At 43.5% G+C, this 24,260-nt stretch overlaps 1 pseudogene; it reads right to left on the bottom strand.

Annotated features, from left to right (window-relative positions):
* The window catches only part of LOC123743823 (PDZ domain-containing RING finger protein 4-like), an 86,730-nt pseudogene that overhangs the window by 10,118 nt on the left and 52,352 nt on the right, over positions 1-24,260 (bottom strand).

The following is a 24,260-nucleotide window of genomic DNA, read 5'->3' as shown; positions in this document are numbered from 1 at the left end:
CTGCTAGAACAGGCTGCTGGATACACAAGTTACTACTGTTGCCATGTCACTGTCTGCTAGAACAGGCAGCTGGATACACAAGTTACTACTGTTGCCATGTCACTGTCTGCTAGAACAGGCAGCTGGATACACAAGTTTCTACTGTTGCCATGTCACTGTCTGCTAGAACAGGCAGCTGGATAACAAGTTACTACTGTTGCCATGTCACTGTCTGCTAGAACAGGCAGCTGGATACACAAGTTACTACTGTTGCCATGTCACTGTCTGCTAGAACAGACAGCTGAGATACACAAGTTACTACTGTTGCCATGTCACTGTCTGCTAGAACAGACAGCTGGATACACAAGTTACTACTGTTGCCATGTCACTGTCTGCTAGAACAGGCTGCTGGATACACAAGTTACTACTGTTGCCATGTCACTGTCTGCTAGAACAGGCAGCTGGATACACAAGTTACTACTGTTGCCATGTCACTGTCTGCTAGAACAGGCAGCTGGATACACAAGTTACTACTGTTGCCATGTCACTGTCTGCTAGAACAGGCAGCTGGATACACAAGTTACTACTGTTGCCATGTCACTGTCTGCTAGAACAGGCAGCTGGATACACAAGTTACTACTGTTGCCATGTCACTGTCTGCTAGAACAGGCAGCTGGATAACAAGTTACTACTGTTGCCATGTCACTGTCTGCTAGAACAGACAGCTGGATACACAAGTTACTACTGTTGCCATGTCACTGTCTGCTAGAACAGGCAGCTGGATACACAAGTTACTACTGTTGCCATGTCACTGTCTGCTAGAACAGACAGCTGGATACACAAGTTACTACTGTTGCTATGTCACTGTCTGCTAGAACAGGCAGCTGGATACACAAGTTACTACTGTTGCCATGTCACTGTCTGCTAGAACAGGCAGCTGGATACACAAGTTACTACTGTTGCCATGTCACTGTCTGCTAGAACAGGCAGCTGGATACACAAGTTACTACTGTTGCATGTCACTGTCTGCTAGAACAGGCAGCTGGATACACAAGTTACTACTGTTGCCATGTCACTGTCTGCTAGAACAGGCAGCTGGATACAAGTTACTACTGTTGCCATGTCACTGTCTGCTAGAACAGGCAGCTGGATACACAAGTTACTACTGTTGCCATGTCACTGTCTGCTAGAACAGACAGCTGGATACACAAGTTACTACTGTTGCCATGTCACTGTCTGCTAGAACAGGCTGCTGGATACACAAGTTACTACTGTTGCCATGTCACTGTCTGCTAGAACAGGCAGCTGGATACACAAGTTACTACTGTTGCCATGTCACTGTCTGCTAGAACAGGCAGCTGGATACACAAGTTACTACTGTTGCCATGTCACTGTCTGCTAGAACAGACAGCTGGATACACAAGTTACTACTGTTGCCATGTCACTGTCTGCTAGAACAGGCAGCTGGATACACAAGTTACTACTGTTGCCATGTCACTGTCTGCTAGAACAGGCAGCTGGATACACAAGTTACTACTGTTGCCATGTCACTGTCTGCTAGAACAGGCAGCTGGATACACAAGTTACTACTGTTGCCATGTCACTGTCTGCTAGAACAGGCAGCTGGATACACAAGTTACTACTGTTGCCATGTCACTGTCTGCTAGAACAGGCAGCTGGATACACAAGTTACTACTGTTGCCATGTCACTGTCTGCTAGAACAGGCAGCTGGATACACAAGTTACTACTGTTGCCATGTCACTGTCTGCTAGAACAGACAGCTGGATACACAAGTTACTACTGTTGCCATGTCACTGTCTGCTAGAACAGGCAGCTGGATACACAAGTTACTACTGTTGCCATGTCACTGTCTGCTAGAACAGACAGCTGGATACACAAGTTACTACTGTTGCCATGTCACTGTCTGCTAGAACAGGCAGCTGGATACACAAGTTACTACTGTTGCCATGTCACTGTCTGCTAGAACAGACAGCTGGATACACAAGTTACTACTGTTGCCATGTCACTGTCTGCTAGAACAGGCAGCTGGATACACAAGTTACTACTGTTGCCATGTCACTGTCTGCTAGAACAGACAGCTGGATACCAAGTTACTACTGTTGCCATGTCACTGTCTGCTAGAACAGGCAGCTGGATACACAAGTTACTACTGTTGCCATGTCACTGTCTGCTAGAACAGGCAGCTGGATACACAAGTTACTACTGTTGCCATGTCACTGTCTGCTAGAACAGGCAGCTGGATACACAAGTTACTACTGTTGCCATGTCACTGTCTGCTAGAACAGGCAGCTGGATACACAAGTTACTACTGTTGCCATGTCACTGTCTGCTAGAACAGGCAGCTGGATACACAAGTTACTACTGTTGCCATGTCACTGTCTGCTAGAACAGGCAGCTGGATACACAAGTTACTACTGTTGCCATGTCACTGTCTGCTAGAACAGGCAGCTGGATACACAAGTTACTACTGTTGCCATGTCACTGTCTGCTAGAACAGGCAGCTGGATACACAAGTTACTACTGTTGCCATGTCACTGTCTGCTAGAACAGGCAGCTGGATACACAAGTTACTACTGTTGCCATGTCACTGTCTGCTAGAACAGGCAGCTGGATACACAAGTTACTACTGTTGCCATGTCACTGTCTGCTAGAACAGGCAGCTGGATACACAAGTTACTACTGTTGCCATGTCACTGTCTGCTAGAACAGGCTGCTGGATACACAAGTTACTACTGTTGCCATGTCACTGTCTGCTAGAACAGACAGCTGGATACACAAGTTACTACTGTTGCCATGTCACTGTCTGCTAGAACAGGCAGCTGGATACTACAAGTTACTACTGTTGCCATGTCACTGTCTGCTAGAACAGGCAGCTGGATACACAAGTTACTACTGTTGCCATGTCACTGTCTGCTAGAACAGGCAGCTGGATACACAAGTTACTACTGTTGCCATGTCACTGTCTGCTAGAACAGACAGCTGGATACACAAGTTACTACTGTTGCCATGTCACTGTCTGCTAGAACAGGCAGCTGGATACACAAGTTACTACTGTTGCCATGTCACTGTCTGCTAGAACAGACAGCTGGATACACAAGTTACTACTGTTGCCATGTCACTGTCTGCTAGAACAGGCAGCTGGATACACAAGTTACTACTGTTGCCATGTCACTGTCTGCTAGAACAGGCAGCTGGATACACAAGTTACTACTGTTGCCATGTCACTGTCTGCTAGAACAGGCAGCTGGATACACAAGTTACTACTGTTGCCATGTCACTGTCTGCTAGAACAGGCAGCTGGATACACAAGTTACTACTGTTGCCATGTCACTGTCTGCTAGAACAGGCAGCTGGATACACAAGTTACTACTGTTGCCATGTCACTGTCTGCTAGAACAGGCAGCTGGATACACAAGTTACTACTGTTGCCATGTCACTGTCTGCTAGAACAGGCAGCTGGATACACAAGTTACTACTGTTGCCATGTCACTGTCTGCTAGAACAGGCAGCTGGATACACAAGTTACTACTGTTGCCATGTCACTGTCTGCTAGAACAGGCAGCTGGATACACAAGTTACTACTGTTGCCATGTCACTGTCTGCTAGAACAGGCAGCTGGATACACAAGTTACTACTGTTGCCATGTCACTGTCTGCTAGAACAGGCAGCTGGATACACAAGTTACTACTGTTGCCATGTCACTGTCTGCTAGAACAGGCAGCTGGATACACAAGTTACTACTGTTGCCATGTCACTGTCTGCTAGAACAGACAGCTGGATACACAAGTTACTACTGTTGCCATGTCACTGTCTGCTAGAACAGGCAGCTGGATACACAAGTTACTACTGTTGCCATGTCACTGTCTGCTAGAACAGGCAGCTGGATACACAAGTTACTACTGTTGCCATGTCACTGTCTGCTAGAACAGGCTGCTGGATACACAAGTTACTACTGTTGCCATGTCACTGTCTGCTAGAACAGACAGCTGGATACACAAGTTACTACTGTTGCCATGTCACTGTCTGCTAGAACAGGCAGCTGGATACACAAGTTACTACTGTTGCCATGTCACTGTCTGCTAGAACAGGCAGCTGGATACACAAGTTACTACTGTTGCCATGTCACTGTCTGCTAGAACAGGCAGCTGGATACACAAGTTACTACTGTTGCCATGTCACTGTCTGCTAGAACAGACAGCTGGATACACAAGTTACTACTGTTGCCATGTCACTGTCTGCTAGAACAGGCAGCTGGATACACAAGTTACTACTGTTGCCATGTCACTGTCTGCTAGAACAGGCAGCTGGATACACAAGTTACTACTGTTGCCATGTCACTGTCTGCTAGAACAGGCAGCTGGATACACAAGTTACTACTGTTGCCATGTCACTGTCTGCTAGAACAGGCAGCTGGATACACAAGTTACTACTGTTGCCATGTCACTGTCTGCTAGAACAGGCAGCTGGATACACAAGTTACTACTGTTGCCATGTCACTGTCTGCTAGAACAGACAGCTGGATACACAAGTTACTACTGTTGCCATGTCACTGTCTGCTAGAACAGACAGCTGGATACACAAGTTACTACTGTTGCCATGTCACTGTCTGGTGGATCATTATCAAACACCTTCATTGCTTTCTCTTCTTGCCAACATCACCATCTGAAGATGTTGCTTCAACAAAGAACGCCGAGCATCCAACCATTCCTCAAAACTTCCATTGAGGTCATCATCACATAGTAATAGGGAGTGTGTCCCAAATGGCACCCTATTCCTAAATAGTGCACTACTTTTGACCAGAGCCCTATGGACCCTGGTCAAAAGTAGTGTACTTATAGAGTATAGGGTGCCATTTGGAACCATATATAGTTTGAAATGTGACAGTATGGATTGTAGTATCTGAGGTTTATTAGCGTGGTAGCTGTCCAACAACCTTCTTCCTGCCTGGCTTAAGAAAGGGGAATGAATCTTCCTGAGAAAACTCATTTCAACATTTATTGATTTTTTTCATTATTTTGTTTTCATTTTTTGAGGAGTGCTTGTATCGAATTTCGAATCGTTCCCTTGACGATATGTGTTCAGTTTTTTTCTTCCTACCTATGAATTTCATTAAAATAAAACAAGCATTTCTTTCATCAAAGAACTGAACATCAAAATAAGAAGCTCAGCAAGAGAAAATCAACATTGGAAGTGTATTAAAAAGTCAGAAATGATTAGGCTGAAAAAAGTGTAGACATTTCTAATTTAAATAATAACATTTCATATTTTTCACAGGCAATCCCAGTGGATACGTTTCTGAGGGAATCTAATCTACTTGGTATGATTTCAATACTGCTTCCATTTCTCTGCAATTATTTCACACTCTTTGTAGTTCTCTGAGTCAAGATCAAGAGCTATACATAGGTGTTCAAAACCAACCGGAAAAACATAGCTATGCTTCCACAAGGAACGTGACACCAACATTATACACAGAAATACATTTCAATGAGGCTTGTTAGCATGTTCTGGAATCAAAAGATATACAGATATAGTGTTGAGGTTTATTACATGATGTTAGAGGGGTATGAGAGATAGATAAAGATATACAGATATAGTGTTGAGGTTTATTACATGATGGTAGAGGGGTATGAGAGAGATAAAGATATACAGATATAGTGTTGAGGTTTATTACATGATGGTAGAGGGGTATGAGAGATAGATAAAGATATACAGATATAGTGTTGAGGTTTATTACATGATGGTAGAGGGGTATGAGAGATAGATAAAGATATAGTGTTGAGGTTTATTACATGATGTTAGAGGGGTATGAGAGATAGATAAGGATATACAGATATAGTGTTGAGGTTTATTACATGATGTTAGAGGGGTATGAGAGATAGATAAAGATATACAGATATAGTGTTGAGGTTTATTACATGATGGTAGAGGGGTATGAGAGATAGATAAAGATATACAGATATAGTGTTGAGGTTTATTACATGATGGTAGAGGGGTATGAGAGATAGATAAAGATATACAGATATAGTGTTGAGGTTTATTACATGATGGTAGAGGGGTATGAGAGATAGATAAAGATATACAGATATAGTGTTGAGGTTTATTACATGATGTTAGAGGGGTATGAGAGATAGATAAAGATATACAGATATAGTGTTGAGGTTTATTACATGATGGTAGAGGGGTATGAGAGATAGATAAGGATATACAGATATAGTGTTGAGGTTTATTACATGATGGTAGAGGGGGTATGAGGCAACTGCAGGTGCTGTTCCTACTTTACTTGAGGTAACGCTTCAGCTTATTAAAGAGGAAGCTGGTGTAAGAGCAAGGCAATACCACACACACGCACACACACACACACACACACACACACACACACACACACACACACACACACACACACACACACACCCACAAAAAAAGACACCACCAGAATGAGAGCTTTAGCTTTACTTTAGTCTGAGAGACATTATTTCCACTCAACTGTCTCTTTGCTCTTTGTTTCAGTCTTTGGTATGCAGAGGCGGTGGTGGGAAAATGTGTCATTTTACACTCTGCAGGAGACGAGAAGGAAGGGTGTCACTCACTGTGGACTAATTAAAATCCTCAATTAGAATGTTGAACAGAACGAGGGGAGTATTTCAAACTTCACTTGCTTTCCTCTCCTCTCTCTCCATGCATGGTTCATTTGGAGCGAAAGAGATATTATTTTCTTGGCAAACATTCAAACACCTCCTCATTCCTTAACACCTTCTAATTCAGTTGAAGTCAGTCAATATTCCACAACATTATATGATATCAAATGGGAATTCACAGTTATCTTTTAATTGTTTCTGACTGTAAAAGGTAATTGATATGTGGTGGGATTCCTTGTTCGATTTATTCTAACACGCCGTGTCTCTTCCCTTTCATTCCAAGCCTTTCCTGTTAACCAAGCCCTTCCTGTTAACCAAGCCCTTCCTGTTAACCAAGCCCTTCCTGTTAACCAAGCCCTTCCTGTTAACCAAGCCCTTCCTGTTAACCAAGCCCTCCCTGTTAACCAAGCCCTTCCTGTTAACCAAGCCCTTCCTGTTAACCAAGCCCTTCCTGTTAACCAAGCCCTTCCTGTTAACCAAGCCCTTCCTGTTAACCAAGCCCTCCCTGTTAACCAAGCCCTTCCTGTTAACCAAGCCCTTCCTGTTAACCAAGCCCTTCCTGTTAACCAAGCCCTTCCTGTTAACCAAGCCCTTCCTGTTAACCAAGCCCTTCCTGTTAACCAAGCCCTCCCTGTTAACCAAGCCCTCCCTGTTAACCAAGCCCGTCCAGTTAACCAAGCCCGTCCAGTTAACCAAGCCCGTCCAGTTAACCAAGCCGTTCCTGTTAACCAAGCCCTTCCTGTTAACCAAGCCCGTCCAGTTAACCAAGCCCGTCCAGTTAACCAAGCCCGTCCAGTTAACCAAGCCCTTCCTGTTAACCAACCCCTCCAGTTAACCACGCCCGTCCAGTTAACCAAGACCTTCCTGTTAACCAAGCCCTTCCTGTTAACCAAGCCTTTCCTGTTAACCAAGCCCTTCCTGTTAACCAAGCTCTTCCTGTTAGCCACGCCCTTCCTGTTAACCTAGCCTTTCCAGTTAACCAAGCCCTTCCTTGGGAGTACAGTTTGTCATATGACCGTGTACCAGAGAACCAGACTCAGGAGGGGAGCATGGATAGATCTGTGTCCCACCAAACAGGACATTTCTCTGGGGAAGATCGAGTCTCATAACGGGGAATTCCGACCAGAGTTGAGCGCATACATGGAACATAATTCCCTTTTTTTATGCACTTTTCTCTCCATGCGTATTCTGACCTTGAATTTAAGCATGAGAATAGCACGCTATTCATTCGCTATTTGTTTGTGTGTAAGATCAAAGAAATGAAGGTGTCTACAGATACACCGTATTCTGACCTTGACATAATTCCCTCACAATTCCACCACCCTTATGCACCATGAAACAATAAATGTGGTCGAGCAACTTGTCAGTTCCAAGTGTAGAAACATCTACTTTCTTTGTTCAGATAGAAATAACACCATTCCCCATGTACTCTCATGTACTAACTGAGAAGACCTTTTGATAACACTTATTGTTAAGATCTATTGATAAGACCAATTGATAAGACCTATTGATAAGACCTATTGATAAGACCTATTGATAAGACCAATTGCCGTGTGTGGTCTTAGGCTGGGTTTCTGTGTAGCACTTTGTGACATTGGCTGATGTAAAAATGGCTTTATAAATACATTTGATTGATGAGAATTTGATAAGAGCTAGGTCATTTTTTAAATGTTTATTTATATTATTTCACCTTTATTTAACCAGGTAGGCCAGTTGAGAACAAGTTCTCATTTACAACTGTGACCTGGCCAAGGTAAAGCAAAGCACTGCGACAAAAACAACAACACAGAGTCACACATAAACAAATGTACAGTCAATAACACAAAAGAAAAGAAAAATTGAAACATCTATGCACAGTGTGTGCAAATGTAGAAGAGTAGGGAGGTAGGAAATAAATAGGCCCTAGAGGCTAAAATAATGACAATTTAGCATTAATACTGGAGTGATAGATGTACAGATGAGGATGTGCAAGTAGAGATACTGGGGTGCAAAAGAGCAAGAGGGTAAGTAATAATATGGGGATGAGGTAGTTGGATGTGCTATTTACAGATTGGCTGTGTACAGGTACAGTGATCGGTAAGCTGCTCTGACAGCTGATGCTTAAAGTTAGAGAGGGAGATATAAGACTCCAGCTTCAGAGATTTTTGCAATTGGTTCCAGTCATTGGCAGCAGAGATCTGGAAGGAAAGGCAGCCAAAGGAAGTGTTGGCTTTGGAGGTGACCAGTGCAATATACCTGCTGGAGCGTGTGCTATGGGTGGGTGTTGCTATGGTGACCAGTGAACTGAGATAAGGTGGGGCTTTACCTAGCAAAGACTTATAGATGACCTGGAGCCAGTGGGTTTGGCGACGGATATGTAGTGAATGAATAAGCCATTTGGAAAAGGGGATTTTAAATATACATTGTTTTAGTTCCATTTCACCTTATGATCACTGGAGACAAATGTGAAACCAGTCATATGGCAGCAAACTGAAACATAGCTACCGAGTTGATTTATGATTTCTAGAATGTTTTAACTATATGCCTGGACTGTTCACTGTATTTTTTACAACTTGTATCATGTTAAATATGAATCACTATCGGTAGTCACCTTCAGGTATACTCACATTCATTTAGAACTGTCCCTTTAGTGTTCCTTTCCTTACATTTTGCATCATTCCACTACGTCATTAGTTTACCTTCCTCTGTCACGTTCATGTGTTTGTTCCTGAGGATTGCTAGCAATAGTAGAGCATATTAGGCTAACATATTACAAGTTGTGAAATAATTTAGGACGTAGCCTATTTGAATCAATTCTGGAACTCAGACTACACGTAGCAGGTTAAACTGGGACCCTGGTGCACGGTTCACCACGACTGGACCGTTGTCATCACGGTCCTATGGTCAGTGAGGATTATTACAGTAGATTTATAGGACTACTGTTCCACCCCTATTGTACACTTTTCTCACCTTTCAATATGTCATGGATTGAACAATTGAATATGGAAACTTTAAGGATGAATCAAACCACTGCATTTTTGAGTCACCAATATATTTTGTGCGTAAAGGCTCTCCAAACTTTTATGAAATTATTCATAAATACTTTCCTAACCCTAAATAATATACAAGATCAGAGTATTTTACAATCAAACAATTGGTGGTGAACAGGACACGATATGCATGTATTTACAATGTATGGTTTTCTTTCATTGATTCCTAATATTCTGAACCGTTCTCTCCATCTATTCTAGTGAGCCTGTTGAGAAAATTATAATATAAGGTACACCAAATTTAAAGGGATGGCTTTACATAAATGTACTGAAACCCCTATTAAATGAAAACTCCACAGGAAAATCTGTTGCCAGTAAGTGGGAGTTTTTTCAGCAGTTGAATTAAATGTATTCAGCACGCTAGGAAGCCACGCCTGCAAAGCCTGTTAAAGGACCTGCATAAAGTAAGTCTGAATATCAACTACTGAGAAGTGCGTAGGAAAGACGTACATTTCCTAAGTCTGAATTGGGCCCATGTCTCCTAAGGATGCTGATGGTGGTGGGGGGTGCTTACGTGGCTGACGTAGATAGCTGTGTCCTCTTCATCGTCAGTCCGATAGCACAGCGTCAGACCCAACTTCTCCTGACTGTTGAGCCGACAGAGCTCTACCTGCTGTAGAGACAGAACAGAACAGAGAGAATTCCCAATGGAAAGGAGGAGAGGAGGAGGAGAGGAGAGAAGGAAGAGAGTCCAACAGAGATGTGTTACCTGCACAGACTTCATAATGACCTTGTTCTTTTCAAGTTCAAGAGCTGGGCCCATATTCCAAAAACGTCTCAGCGTAGGAGTGCTGATGTAGGATCGGTTTAGCCTTTCAGTTTATAATGAATGGACAGGGGGGATCTGATCCTAGATCAGCACTCTGAAACGCTTTATGAGTACTCTGAGCTTACTCTCTGAGAATTGTCACTAAGCTTGTTGCCAAGAACATACGATACTGACTTCATTCATTGTGTAGGAAGTAGGTTAGTGACACAGAAGGGTGAATTATCCTTTTCTAAAGTGAGATAAGTATGAGATAATTATACAGAAGCTCTCAAAATCAGACGCTTCCAGCATTAAGGCCCTCTGGTCATTTCTACTGAGGATATTCAGCTAGGAGCCAGTGTAGATCCCCATTGCTGAGTAGGCTGTGGTTACCACGGTGATGAAATATTCACCATTCACTCTAGTGGGGTTCAGACTCCATGTCACCCTGGCCTTGCCATGGCATATAGCCATTACAATATTAACAACGTGATGTTTTCATCATAAACATCACAATTATCCAAACTATAAGCTAGAACTCGGGCATTTTCATTTCACTGTTAGTATCGGGAAGTTTTGACTTAATGTGCTCATAGTGAACTACAAAGTCCAGCATTCATAGCGAATGCTGATACCGCCTGCTAGGTAGATGGGGCGTGCCCACAAACTTGAATGATGCCATTGTTTACCTCGAATGACCAACACAGAGTAATCTCAGAAGATTTCTTTGTAAACTTTTGTTTTCACTATTGTTTGTCATCATGCCATGTGGGGTTCTGTGCCTTGCTGTGCTAATTACAACAAGTGCACAAATGTGCTACCTTCACTGCTCTACCTACCAGAGATTCACCCTGATCCTCCTAGTGGCTTGCGGCTATCAAGAATGATGCGGTGACCAAAGATTCCCAGAGGGATTACCAGAGGGATTACCAGACTGGACTGCTAGGGAATCCATTTCGACGCCAGCTGAGACGTGATGAGATACCATCGATTTTTTTCCTTCACAGCGAAACGGAAGATTCTTAATTAGAGGTAAAAATAGAATTGCTGATATAGTATCTTTAATAAAAAAAAACCTTCTTGGAGGAGGGACAGGGGCCAGACCATGAAGCACCACCCAACACAAATTGTAGTCTTTACGAGACTGAGAACGATGTATCTGCTTGTATATTTAGCAATGAATCCGATGATAGGAACATCGCTGAAAGACGTCCAATGGCTCTGTCGAACAAGGACAACCATATCTACACCCACAAAAACCATATAGTGTGATCAGTTTAACATAGAGCCTTCATGAAAATCCACAAAGTAGGATTACATTCATTTTCAGATCTCGCCCCCACCCACCATCAATACACCGGAAGCTGTCATAGGGTGTATAATTCAGAGTGTGATGCCCTGACCTGCCTTCCTCCTGGGCAGCTATGTGTGAAACACATCTCACTGTCCTAGAAACACCTCAAACATGATGAAAACAAGCCCAGATTCCCCTTTAACTGACACATACTTTGGTGCCTCAACTTTACCAAGACCAACATGTTGATCAACATAGCTCATAGGGAGTAACACACAGTTCTCCAGTAAGTCTCTGCAAAGGGTGAAATAATAGTGTGTGTGTGTGTGTGTGTGTGTGTGTGTGTGTGTGTGTGTGTGTGTGTGTGTGTGTGTGTGTGTGTGTGTGTGTGTGTGTGTGTGTGTGTGTGTGTGTGTGTGTGTGTGTGTGTGTGTGTGTGTGTGTTAAAATGTAAACCAACTGTATCACTCAAACAAATTCAACAACTAACCCAATATCACCATGACATGCTGTGGCATTGGTACTAAAGATGCATCATTCCAGACCAGTTAAGACTGCAATTGATGTTGAATTATTGTCTGATAAATGACATTCCACCTCCTGTGGTCTTTGCTTATTCTTGTTGTGTGGTTCCTAATCTCTCCTCACCATGGTAACACATGTCCACTGCCCAGAGGGTGGTCTGTACATCAATAGCACTAAAACCTCATATCAAATAAAACACAGACGGGTGTCCCACTGGGGACGTCTTCGATGGTCGCACCGATGGCATTTACTACACAGCGTGTTCCCTTAATGTTGCAGGTGTATTAACCCTGGTCTGTTTGGTCACTGCTGTGTTGGGGAAGAAACAGAAAGATATCATTTTACAGTTTGATATTTTGCTCTGCTAAAGGTATTTTACGTGTGAAGTTACAGTTGGAAGGCAGGGGGTCAAAAGAAGGCACTATAACAGGGATACCCTAATTAAAAGGGATAGGCTAATTAAAGGGATACCCTCATTAAAGGGAGAGGCTAATTAAAGGGATAGGCCAATTAAAGGGATAGCCTAATTAAAGGGATAGGCCAATTAAAGGGATAGCCCAATTAAAGAGATAGGCCAATTAAAGGGATAGCCTAATTAAAGGGATAGGCCAATTAAAGGGATAGCCTAATTAAAGGGATAGGCCAATTAAAGGGATAGCCTAATTAAAGGGATAGCCTAATTTCCAAAGGATTCCGGGTGGCAGTTGGGAAAGATTAGATGACTGATTCAAAAAATAAATGAATTTCTTCGACATCTAGCCACAACAAACAGAGGACAAACAGAGGAGGCAGGGCACTTTTGACTAGGACAGCTGTTACTGGCGAGTAGACTCCACACTTCCACACAGTTTAGAACGGTTCAGAACGGTCGAGAAAAGTGGTTGACACAAACGCACCATGACTGTTGATTAACTACCATGTACTGAGAGATCAGAGAACACTAGCTCCCTACTGTCAGAGGGCATTACTAGAGAGAACAATCACACTGAGTAGTACAGGACACAACCTTGTAATCTGGAGATGTTTGAGGTTAGATTAGAGTGAGAAATCCCAGTGTTTCGTGCAGACAGTACATTAACTCGTGTAGGGCTACAGGACACAACCTCATACTCGTCAGCACGAGATCTAGTAATAATCTGTGGATGTACTGAGGTCAGAGAGACACCGCCTAGAGAGACCACGCTAGTCTTGATTAGAAGATCATCTGTATCTGTGTGTTGTTTTTATAGCGGGTCACTGGGAAGAAAAACGTCCCACCGCTGCCCTGTAGCTGTCCTTAAGTTACACGGCAGTAGTGTGAAGCCAGGCTAAACACATCCTTCACTGCTAATGTCCCTGAGCTGCCAGGGCTACTGAGGAGCAAGGGCATTCAGGGTACAGTTAGATACACTTGACTGAACAAAGAGTAACTGAGGGCCAGCTGTGTGAGGGGAAGGAGTAGCCATAACAACAGTAATCAGGTCACGACCTGACACTGACCCTGCCTCAGTTGGGTTGACCAGACTGTGTGTGTGTGTGTGTGTGTGTCCGCCTGCCTGCGAGTGTGTGTGTGTGTGTGTGTGTGTGTGTGTGTGTGTGTGTGTGTGTGTGTGTGTGTGTGTGTGTGTGTGTGTGTGTGTGTGTGTGTGTGTGTGTGTGTGTGTGTGTGTGTGTGTGTGTGTGTGTGTGTGTGTGTGTGTGTGTGTGTGTGTGTGTGTGTGTGTGTGTGTGCCTGTGAGTGTGTGCTCAAACTTCACGCCGTCTCTCATCCCTCTCTCACACAGAGAGACATCCGTCAATTTAGTCAGAAGTGGCCGTTAAACCACAGCTGACAGCAGAGGAACACTAATGACCCAGAATCCTGTGCAGCGAACCACCGCCACCCATTATACGAGCAGCACCACTGCACAAACACACACACTACCACGTCACCCATCACCTCACCTCACCTCACGTCTCCCACGGTCACTGCCTCTCTGACACAAATTACAATCTCCACCCAGCCTCCCAGACAGGCTATTTTTCAACACTCCAAGTGTATCTGAAATGTGTCATTGTTTGTAGGGAAAACATACCAAATTGAGGTAGTAAGATTCATAGCGGTATTTTAATCTTTATCATTCCGATAACATAATGAGCTGGGGAGATTTGGTTGTAATTAGCGTTTTAGTGAATAAGTAGGAAACACTATATTTGACCAATAGACACATGACTTGTCAATATAACTGCTGTGGGAGAATTGTCATCGCAGGAACTTGTGTGGCTCCATATTGATTTACCTCATACTCAAACTCCTCTGGCCTGTCCACTTCAGCTGGGGTGTTGGAGAGGTACTCTGGACACTCGTAGAATTCATGCTCCATTGTGTGGATGGAGTGACAGCTGAGGGGAGACAGAATGAGAGGAAGAGAGAGGGGAAGAGGAGAAAGACAGATGTGTGAGTAGCAAGCTGATTTCAACACCTTTCTCCCTGTGCTGTGCATATTGGTCGCTAACATAAAATCCCTTTTACAACCCCCAGTAAAGCAACTAATGGCAGGGCTCTAAACACACGTTGTGCCATTTTAAACATGGACATGTTTTAACAAGACAAAAAACCCATGTAAGTGACATAACCTGCAAAAAGAACCTGCAAAAAGACCCTGTAAAAAGAACCTGTAAAAAGACCCTGTAAAAAGAACCTGTTAAAAAGAACCTGTAAAAAGAACCTGTTAAAAAGACCCTGTAAAAAGACCCTGTAAAAAGAACCTGTAAAAAGACCCTGTAAAAAGAACCTGTTAAAAAGACCCTGTAAAAAGAACCTGTTAAAAAGACCCTGTAAAAAGAACCTGTTAAAAAGAACCTGTAAAAAGACCCTGTAAAAAGAACCTGTTAAAAAGACCCTGTAAAAAGACCCTGTAAAAAGAACCTGTTAAAAAGACCCTGTAAAAAGACCCTGTTAAAAATAACCTGTAAAAAGAACCTGTTAAAAAGACCCTGTAAAAAGAACCTGTTAAAAAGAACCTGTAAAAAGAACCTGTAAAAAGAACCTGTTAAAAAGAACCTGTTAAAAAGAACCTGTAAAAAGACATCTCTGTCTCCTCAGTAATATATTGATTTACAGATGGTTACTTGGCATGTATACAGACACATGTCAGCCCTGGGTATAACCAGCCCACAGTAACATCACTGTTATTTAGAATCACAACAGCATCCATACTGCCTCCCCTTATCAGCCGTAGCACAGACGAGGGACCGGATGATTTGTAGTTTATAGGACAAATGTATTTCATTTCTGGCCCAGTAAAGACCTATAAATAGACTGAGAATGAACGTAGCGCTGTATAACAGTCACTCCATTTGTTTTTAATCACCTTGTAAACTCTTAAAGGAAATGGATGCAGCAGTCTGGCTGCACTGCAGACACAATTACTACATGCCAGTTGGAGAGCATCCTAATGACATTAAAGGGATGTGATCAGCTGTACTGGGGGGGCAGTAATGCTGTTGTCCTCCATGATACAGTAGAGGCTCTGATCAACCACATCAGGTTGATGTAACCCATAATAAAGCATCTCCATGTTGAGGAGAACCATCCAAGGGCCACTCATACAAATGTATACATTCACCACAGTAAGTCACTTTGGATAAAAGTGTCTGCTAATGCCACATATTATTACATTAGCCACATGTTATTCATTCATATTCAAGGGTAACACACGTTCTTTCTGAATAAAGGGTTTATCTATTAGAAAGTTCCGGCAGAAAATTCAGGCCAAACCCATGAGTCACATACATAACATGTATTACTCAGACAGAAGTCTACAACAATGGTTCTCAATTCCTGGCTCCCTGTATATTAACCCCTAGTGAGGTTATCGCCACGGCAACGAGGCATAGCTCACCTGACAGCAGGAAGGGTTAGGATGGAGACTAGGGTTAGGGTTAGGGTTAGAGTTAGAGTTAGATGTCCCTAATCTTTCCAACAGGAGGAAGAGGTCGATAACAGGTTAGGGTTAGGGTTGAGGGTTAGGGTTGAGGGTTAGGGCTGAGGGTTAGGGTTAGGGTTAGGGTTGAGGGTTAGGGTTAGGGTTAGGGTTGAGGGTTAGGGCTGAGGGTTAGGGTTAGGGTTGAGGGTTAGGGTTAGGGTTAGGGTTGAGGCTAGGATTACGGTAAGGTTTAAGGCTAGGGTTAGGGTAAGGGATAAGGTTAATGTTAAGGTTAGGGTTAGATGCCCCTCACCTGTCTGACAGCAGAAAGGGGTAGATAACAGGTTAGGGTTAGGGTTGAGGGTTAGGGTTGAGGTTTAGGATTGAGGGTTAGGGTTGAGGGTTAGGGCTGAGGGTTAGGGTTAGGGCTGAGGGTTAGGGTTAGGGTTGAGGGTTAGGGTTAGGATTGAGGCTAGGATTACGGTAAGGTTTAAGGCTAGGGTTAGGGTAAGGGATAAGGTTAATGTTAAGGTTAGGGTTAGGATTAGATGCCCCTCACCTGTCTGACAGCAGAAAGGGGCAGATGTCAGGTACAGGTGGAGTAGCAGGCCTCAGCTTAGCCAGGGCCATGATGTGTTCGAAAGTGATGTCCGTCTGCGTGCACACGTCCACCACGTGAACTTCCTGTAGTGTTTGGTGTGAGTGGGCGGGGTTGCCATGGTGACGGACGACCTGCACCACGATGGGGTCTCTCCTGATGACCTCCACCACCTCGTCATGGCTGGCCTTGGAGTAGTCCCTGCCATTCACCTGAACAGGGAAGAGATAGAAGAGTCTTAAACCTATATATACTGTACAGGAATAACTAGGTGTCTATGTGGTGGGAGACAGAAGAGTCTTAAACCTATGTACACTGTACAGGAATAACTAGGTGTCTATGGGGTGGGAGACAGAAGAATCTTAAACCTATATATACTGTACAGGAATAACTAGGTGTCTATGTGGTGGGAGACAGAAGAGTCTTAAACCTATATATACTGTACAGGAATAACTAGGTGTCTATGTGGTGGGAGACAGAAGAGTCTTAAACCTATATATACTGTACAGGAATAACTAGGTGTCTATGTGGTGGGAGACAGAAGAATCTTAAACCTATATATACTGTACAGGAATAACTAGGTGTCTATGGGGTGGGAGACAGAAGAGTCTTAAACCTATATATACTGTACAGGAATAACTAGGTGTCTATGTGGTGGGAGACAGAAGAGTCTTAAACCTATATATACTGTACAGGAATAACTAGGTGTCTATGTGGTGGGAGACAGAAGAGTCTTAAACCTATATATACTGTACAGGAATAACTAGGTGTCTATGTGGTGGGAGACAGAAGAGTCTTAAACCTATGTATACTGTACAGGAATAACTAGGTGTCTATGTGGTGGGAGACAGAAGAGTCTTAAACCTATATATACTGTACAGGAATAACTAGGTGTCTATGTGGTGGGAGACAGAAGAGTCTTAAACCTATATATACTGTACAGGAATAACTAGGTGTCTATGTGGTGGGAGACAGAAGAGTCTTAAACCTATATATACTGTACAGGAATAACTAGGTGTCTATGGGGTGGGAGACAGAAGAGTCTTAAACCTATATATACTGTACAGGAATAACTAGGTGTCTATGTGGTGGGAGACAGAAGAGTCTTAAACCTATATATACTGTACAGGAATAACTAGGTGTCTATGTGGTGGGAGACAGAAGAGTCTTAAACCTATGTACACTGTACAGGAATAACTAGGTGTCTATGTGGTGGGAGACAGAAGAGTCTTAAACCTATATATACTGTACAGGAATAACTAGGTGTCTATGTGGTGGGAGACAGAAGAGTCTTAAACCTATATATACTGTACAGGAATAACTAGGTGTCTATGTGGTGGGAGACAGAAGAGTCTTAAACCTATATATACTGTACAGGAATAACTAGGTGTCTATGTGGTGGGAGACAGAAGAGTCTTAAACCTATATATACTGTACAGGAATAACTAGGTGTCTATGTGGTGGGAGACAGAAGAGTCTTAAACCTATATATACTGTACAGGAATAACTAGGTGTCTATGTGGTGGGAGACAGAAGAGTCTTAAACCTATATATACTGTACAGGAATAACTAGGTGTCTATGTGGTGGGAGACAGAAGAGTCTTAAACCTATATATACTGTACAGGAATAACTAGGTGTCTATGTGGTGGGAGACAGAAGAGTCTTAAACCTATATATACTGTACAGGAATAACTAGGTGTCTATGTGGTGGGGAGACAGAAGAGTCTTAAACCTATATATACTTACAGGAATAACTAGGTGTCTATGTGGTGGGAGACAGAAGAGTCTTAAACCTATATATACTGTACAGGAATAACTAGGTGTCTATGTGGTGGGAGACAGAAGAGTCTTAAACCTATATATACTGTACAGGAATAACTAGGTGTCTATGGGGTGGGAGACAGAAGAATCTTAAACCTATATATACTGTACAGGAATAACTAGGTGTCTATGTGGTGGGAGACAGAAGAGTCTTAAACCTATATATACTGTACAGGAATAACTAGGTGTCTATGTGGTGGGAGACAGAAGAGTCTTAAACCTATATATACTGTACAGGAATAACTAGGTGTCTATGGGGTGAGTCAGTATCACAAAAGCTAGACTCTTCCCACAGCCAAGTCCCCACCATTCCCAAATTCCTACCATTCCCAAATTCCTACCATTCCCAAGAACCTAACATTCTCAAGTCTCTACCATTCCCAAGTCCCTAACATTCCCAAGTTCCTACCATTCCCAAGTTCCTACCATTCCCAAGTCCCTAGCATTCCCAAGTCCCTACCATTCCCAAGTCCCTAGCATTCCCAAGTCCCTAGCATTCCCAAGTCCCTATCATTCCCAAGTCCCTACCATTCACCAGATGGAGGAGATGGAGGTGTCCTGTTAGTCCTATGTCCTGAGCCCACAGAGAAGCAGCATATGTGATACTGTAGAGTGCACCTAGTGATCCAATTACAACCTGCTGAGTACCCTTCTGTTTCTGCATCAGCCAACACCTTTGTCATTGTCTTGCCAAGGCAACAACATAAGCCATTTGAAAACACTATTTTATACTTGTATTTCAGAGAAGCATTACAATGCTACAATTTCACACACTGATCCTCCTTTCTTCTCCATTCTTATTCATATCCAGTACTGAACTGACATACTGAGACCTCCTACCCACCACATAACAGAACAGTGGACCCCTGGGACTAACAGTTCAGTAATGATCCCTGAGAGCCTGGGTGAGCCTGGAGAAGAAAAGCCTGTCAGTTTTAAAGGGCACCTGCTGTCTCTCCAGGGGAGGGGAGGTGGAGAGGGAGAAGGCCAGGTGGAGGCCTCTTCCCCTGGGTTGGACTGGTCTGAGCTCTGGGTCTCTGTCTCTGGGTCTGATCATTACGGTAACTGTGGGGTTCAAACTAAATGTCTGGGTTTCAGTGGGAGGTGCACTCATCATACTGACACCTGCCAAGTAACACCTGCCCCCCCCCATACAAATGTATACATTCACCACAGTAAGTCTCTTTGGATAAAAGTGTCTGCTAATGCCACATATTATTACATTAGCCACATGTTATTCATTCATATTCAAGGGTAACACACGTTCTTTCTGAATAAAGGGTTTATCTATTAGAAAGTTCCGGCAGAAAATTCAGGCCAAACCCATGAGTCACATACATAACATGTATTACTCAGACAGAAGTCTACAACAATGGTTCTCAATTCCTGGCTCCCTGTATATTAACCCCTAGTGAGGTTATCGCCACGGCAACGAGACATAGCTCACCTGACAGCAGGAAGGGTTAGGATGGAGGCTAGGGTTAGGGTTAAGGGTTAGAGTTAGATGTCCCTAATCTTTCCAACAGGAGGAAGGGGCCGATAACAGGTTAGGGTTAGGTTAAGGGTTAGAGTTAGAGTTGAGGGTTAGGGTTAAGGGTTAGATGTCCCTAGTCTTTCCAACAGGAGGAAGGGGTAGATAACAGGTTAGGGTTAGGTTAAGGGTTAGGGTTAGAGTTGAGGGTTAGGGTTAGGGTTAAGGGTTAGATGTCCCTAGTCTTTCCGACAGCAGGAAGGGCAGATAACAGGTTAGGGTTAGGTTAAGGGTTAGAGTTAGAGTTGAGGGTTAGGGTTAGGGTTAGGTTAAGGGGTTAGAGTTAGAGTTGAGGGATAGGGTTCGGGTTAGGTTAAGGGTTAGAGATAGAGTTGAGGGTTAGGTTAAGGGTTAGATGTCCCTAGTCTTTCCGACAGCAGGAAGGGGTAGATAACAGGTTAGGGTTAGGTTAAGGGTTAGGGTTAGAGTTGAGGGTTAGGGTTAGGGGTTAAGGGTTAGGGTTAGAGTTGAGGGTTAGGGTTAGGGTTGGTTAAGGGTTAGAGTTAGATGTCCCTAGTCTTTCCAACAGGAGGAAGGGGTAGATAACAGGTTAGGGTTAGGTTAAGGGTTAGAGTTGAGTAGGGTTAGGTTAAGGGTTAGGGTTAGAGTTGAGGGGGTTAGAGGTTAGGGTTAGGTTAAGGGTTAGAGTTAGAGTTGAGGTTAGGGTTAGGTTGGTTAAGGGTTAGGAGTTAGATGTCCCTAGTCTTTCCAACAGGAGGAAGGGGTAGATAACAGGTTAGGGTTAGGTTAAGGGTTAGTTCCCTTGTTAGAGTTGAGGGTTAGGGTTAGGTTAAGGGTTAGAGTTAGATGTCCCTAGTCTTTCCGACAGCAGGAAGGGGTAGATAACAGGTTAGGGTTAGAGTTGAGAGGGTTTCTGTTTGTGCTGGTATCAAACCTTGGGTTGCACAGGGCCTATTGCAACTTCCTGTTCTGTCTGCATATTGCAAGTCAGTCTGGTCTGAAGAGGGTAGAACATTGGGCCGGTTTTTGCCTGAGGGATCGATGAAGGCAGAGAGCTGAGACTAGGGTTGGGTTAGGGTTAGATGTCCCTCATCTGTCTGACAGCACACACACATCCTTGGTCTGCAGTCATCTGTGACCTCAGATACACGGTTTATCCAATTACAGAGCCTCATTACAGTACAGATGTCAAATTCATGTTCAATCAATTACATCCTCAGATTTATTTTCAACACTGATTATTGAAATGTGTCAGGATGTCAAACTGGGACACGCACACACACACACGCACGCACGCACGCACGCACGCACGCACGCATGCACGCACACACACACACACACACACACACACACACACACACACACACACACACACACACACACACACACACGCAAAGATACACAAACATACGCACATGGATACACATGTACGCACCCACTGAAACACACACACACACGCACACACACAGACACACACACTTACTTACCTGACCCTAAATCAGAACTGATAGAATCTGTTTATTATTAAAATGAGATTAGATGTATTCATTCATCAGAGGCAGAAATAAAGAAATGGATGGTTGCTCTATTCAGCTCTGTAATGAGATAGATACCAGCTCCATGTATCTCTGTAATGAGTTAGAAACCAGCTTCATTTATCTCTGTAATGATAGATACCAGCTCCATTTATCTCTGTAATGAGTTAGAAACCAGCTTCATTTATCTCTGTAATGATAGATACCAGCTCCATTTATCTCTGTAATGATAGATACCGGCTCCATTTATATCTGTAATGAGTTAGAAACCAGCTCCATTTATCTCTGTAATGATAGAAACCAGCTCCATTTATCTCTGTAATGATAGAAACCAGCTCCATTTATCTCTGTAATGAGATAGAAACCAGCTCCATTTATCTCTGTAATGAGATAGAAACCAGCTTCATTTATCTCTGTAATGATAGAAACCAGCTCCATTTATCTCTGTAATGAGTTAGAAACCAGCTCCATTTATCTCTGTAATGAGATAGAAACCAGCTCCATTTATCTCTGTAATGAGATAGAAACCAGCTCCATTTATCTCTGTAATGAGATGGAAACCAGCTCCATTTATCACTGTAATGAGATAGAAACCAGCTCCATTTATCTCTGTAATGAGATGGAAACCAGCTCCATGTATCTCTGTAATGAGATAGAAACCAGCTCCATGTATCTCTGTAATGAGATGGAAACCAGCTCCATGTATCTCTGTAATGAGATGGAAACCAGCTCCATGTATCTCTGTAACGAGATGGAAACCAGCTCCATTTATCTCTGTAATGAGATGGAAACCAGCTCCATTTATCTCTGTAATGAGATAGAAAGCAGCTCCATTTATCTCTGTAATAAAATAGAAACCAGCTCCATTTATCTCTGTAATAAAATAGAAACCAGCTCCATTTATCTCTCTAATAAAATAGAAACCAGCTCCATGTAGGCAAGCGAAGACATAAGGATGATAGACAGATACAGGACATGGTACATGTAAGGTGTGTGTGTGTGTGTGTGTGTGTGTGTGTGTGTGTGTGTGTGTGTGTGTGTGTGTGTGTGTGTGTGTGTGTGTGTGTGTGTGTGTGTGTGTGTGTGTGTGTGTGTGTGTGTGTGTGTGTGTGAGTGTGAGTGTGAGTGAGTGAGGTGATGCATGACAGAGTCCGCCCAGAGGGAGTGGGAGCAGGTCAGGATATCCCCTGGGTGTCCACAGCTGACCCAGAGGGAGAGGGAGCAGGTCAGGATATCCCCTGGGTGTCCACAGCTGACCCAGCACACAGCACAGAGACGACAAAACTAGCTAGCCACTTACTGATTAAATACGGTAAAACCATGAAACCTTGGCTGACCTGAACTACCCTCACTACCAGAGTTACTTCCTGGATCAGCACCCAGCATGCAGCAGACACCACACAATGTAGATAACTTAACTGACAGAAGAAAACAACTAGCTGTTAATTTACTGAATCTAAACCCAGAGGCCTTGGTAGACCTGAGCTACCCTTACCTGACAGACTGTTAGATCTCCTGACTGACTGTTAGATCTCCTGACTGACTGTTAGATCTCCTGAGCTACTCTTACCTGACAAACTGTTAGATCTCCTGACTGACTGTTAGATCTCCTGACTGACTGTTAGATCTCCTGACAGACTGTTAGATCTCCTGACAGACTGTTAGATCTCCTGACTGACTGTTAGATCTCCTGACAGACTGTTAGATCTCCTGAGCTACTCTCACCTGACAGACTGTTAGATCTCCTGACTGACTGTTAGATCTCCTGAGTGGACTGTTAGATCTCCTGAGTTAGCTCTCACCTGACTGACTGTTAGATCTCCTGAGCTACTCTCACCTGACTGACTGTTAGATCTCCTGACTGACTGTTAGATCTCCTGACAGACTGTTAGATCTCCTGAGCTACTCTCACCTGACTGACTGTTAGATCTCCTGACTGACTATTAGATCTCCTGACAGACTGTTAGATCTCCTGAGCTACTCTCACCTGACTGTTAGATCTCCTGACTGACTGTTAGATCTCCTGACAGACTGTTAGATCTCCTGAGCTACTCTCACCTGACTGACTGTTAGATCTCCTGACTGACTATTAGATCTCCTGACAGACTGTTAGATCTCCTGAGCTACTCTCACCTGACTGTTAGATCTCCCTGACTGACTGTTAGATCTCCTGACAGACTGTTAGATCTCCTGAGCTACTCTCACCTGACTGACTGTTAGATCTCCTGACAGACTGTTAGATCTCCTGAGCTACTCTCACCTGACTGACTGTTAGATCTCCTGACTGACTGTTAGATCTCCTGACTGACTGTTAGATCTCCTGACAGACTGTTAGATCTCCTGAGCTACTCTCACCTGACTGACTGTTAGATCTCCTGACTGACTGTTAGATCTCCTGACTGACTGTTAGATCTCCTGACTGACTGTTAGATCTCCTGACTGACTGTTAGATCTCCTGAGCTACCCTTACCTGACAGACTGTTAGATCTCCTGAGCTACTCTCACCTGACTGTTAGATCTCCTGACTGACTGTTAGATCTCCTGACAGACTGTTAGATCTCCTGAGCTACTCTCACCTGACTGACTGTTAGATCTCCTGACTGACTGTTAGATCTCCTGACTGACTGTTAGATCTCCTGACTGACTGTTAGATCTCCTGACTGACTGTTAGATCTCCTGAGCTACCCTTACCTG

This window comes from Salmo salar, chromosome ssa07 (genome assembly GCF_905237065.1).
Source record: "Salmo salar chromosome ssa07, Ssal_v3.1, whole genome shotgun sequence".
In the NCBI taxonomy this organism is placed as follows: domain Eukaryota; kingdom Metazoa; phylum Chordata; class Actinopteri; order Salmoniformes; family Salmonidae; genus Salmo; species Salmo salar.
The sequence above is the reverse complement of the archived record's forward strand: the minus strand, read 5'-3'. Positions and strand labels throughout refer to the sequence as shown.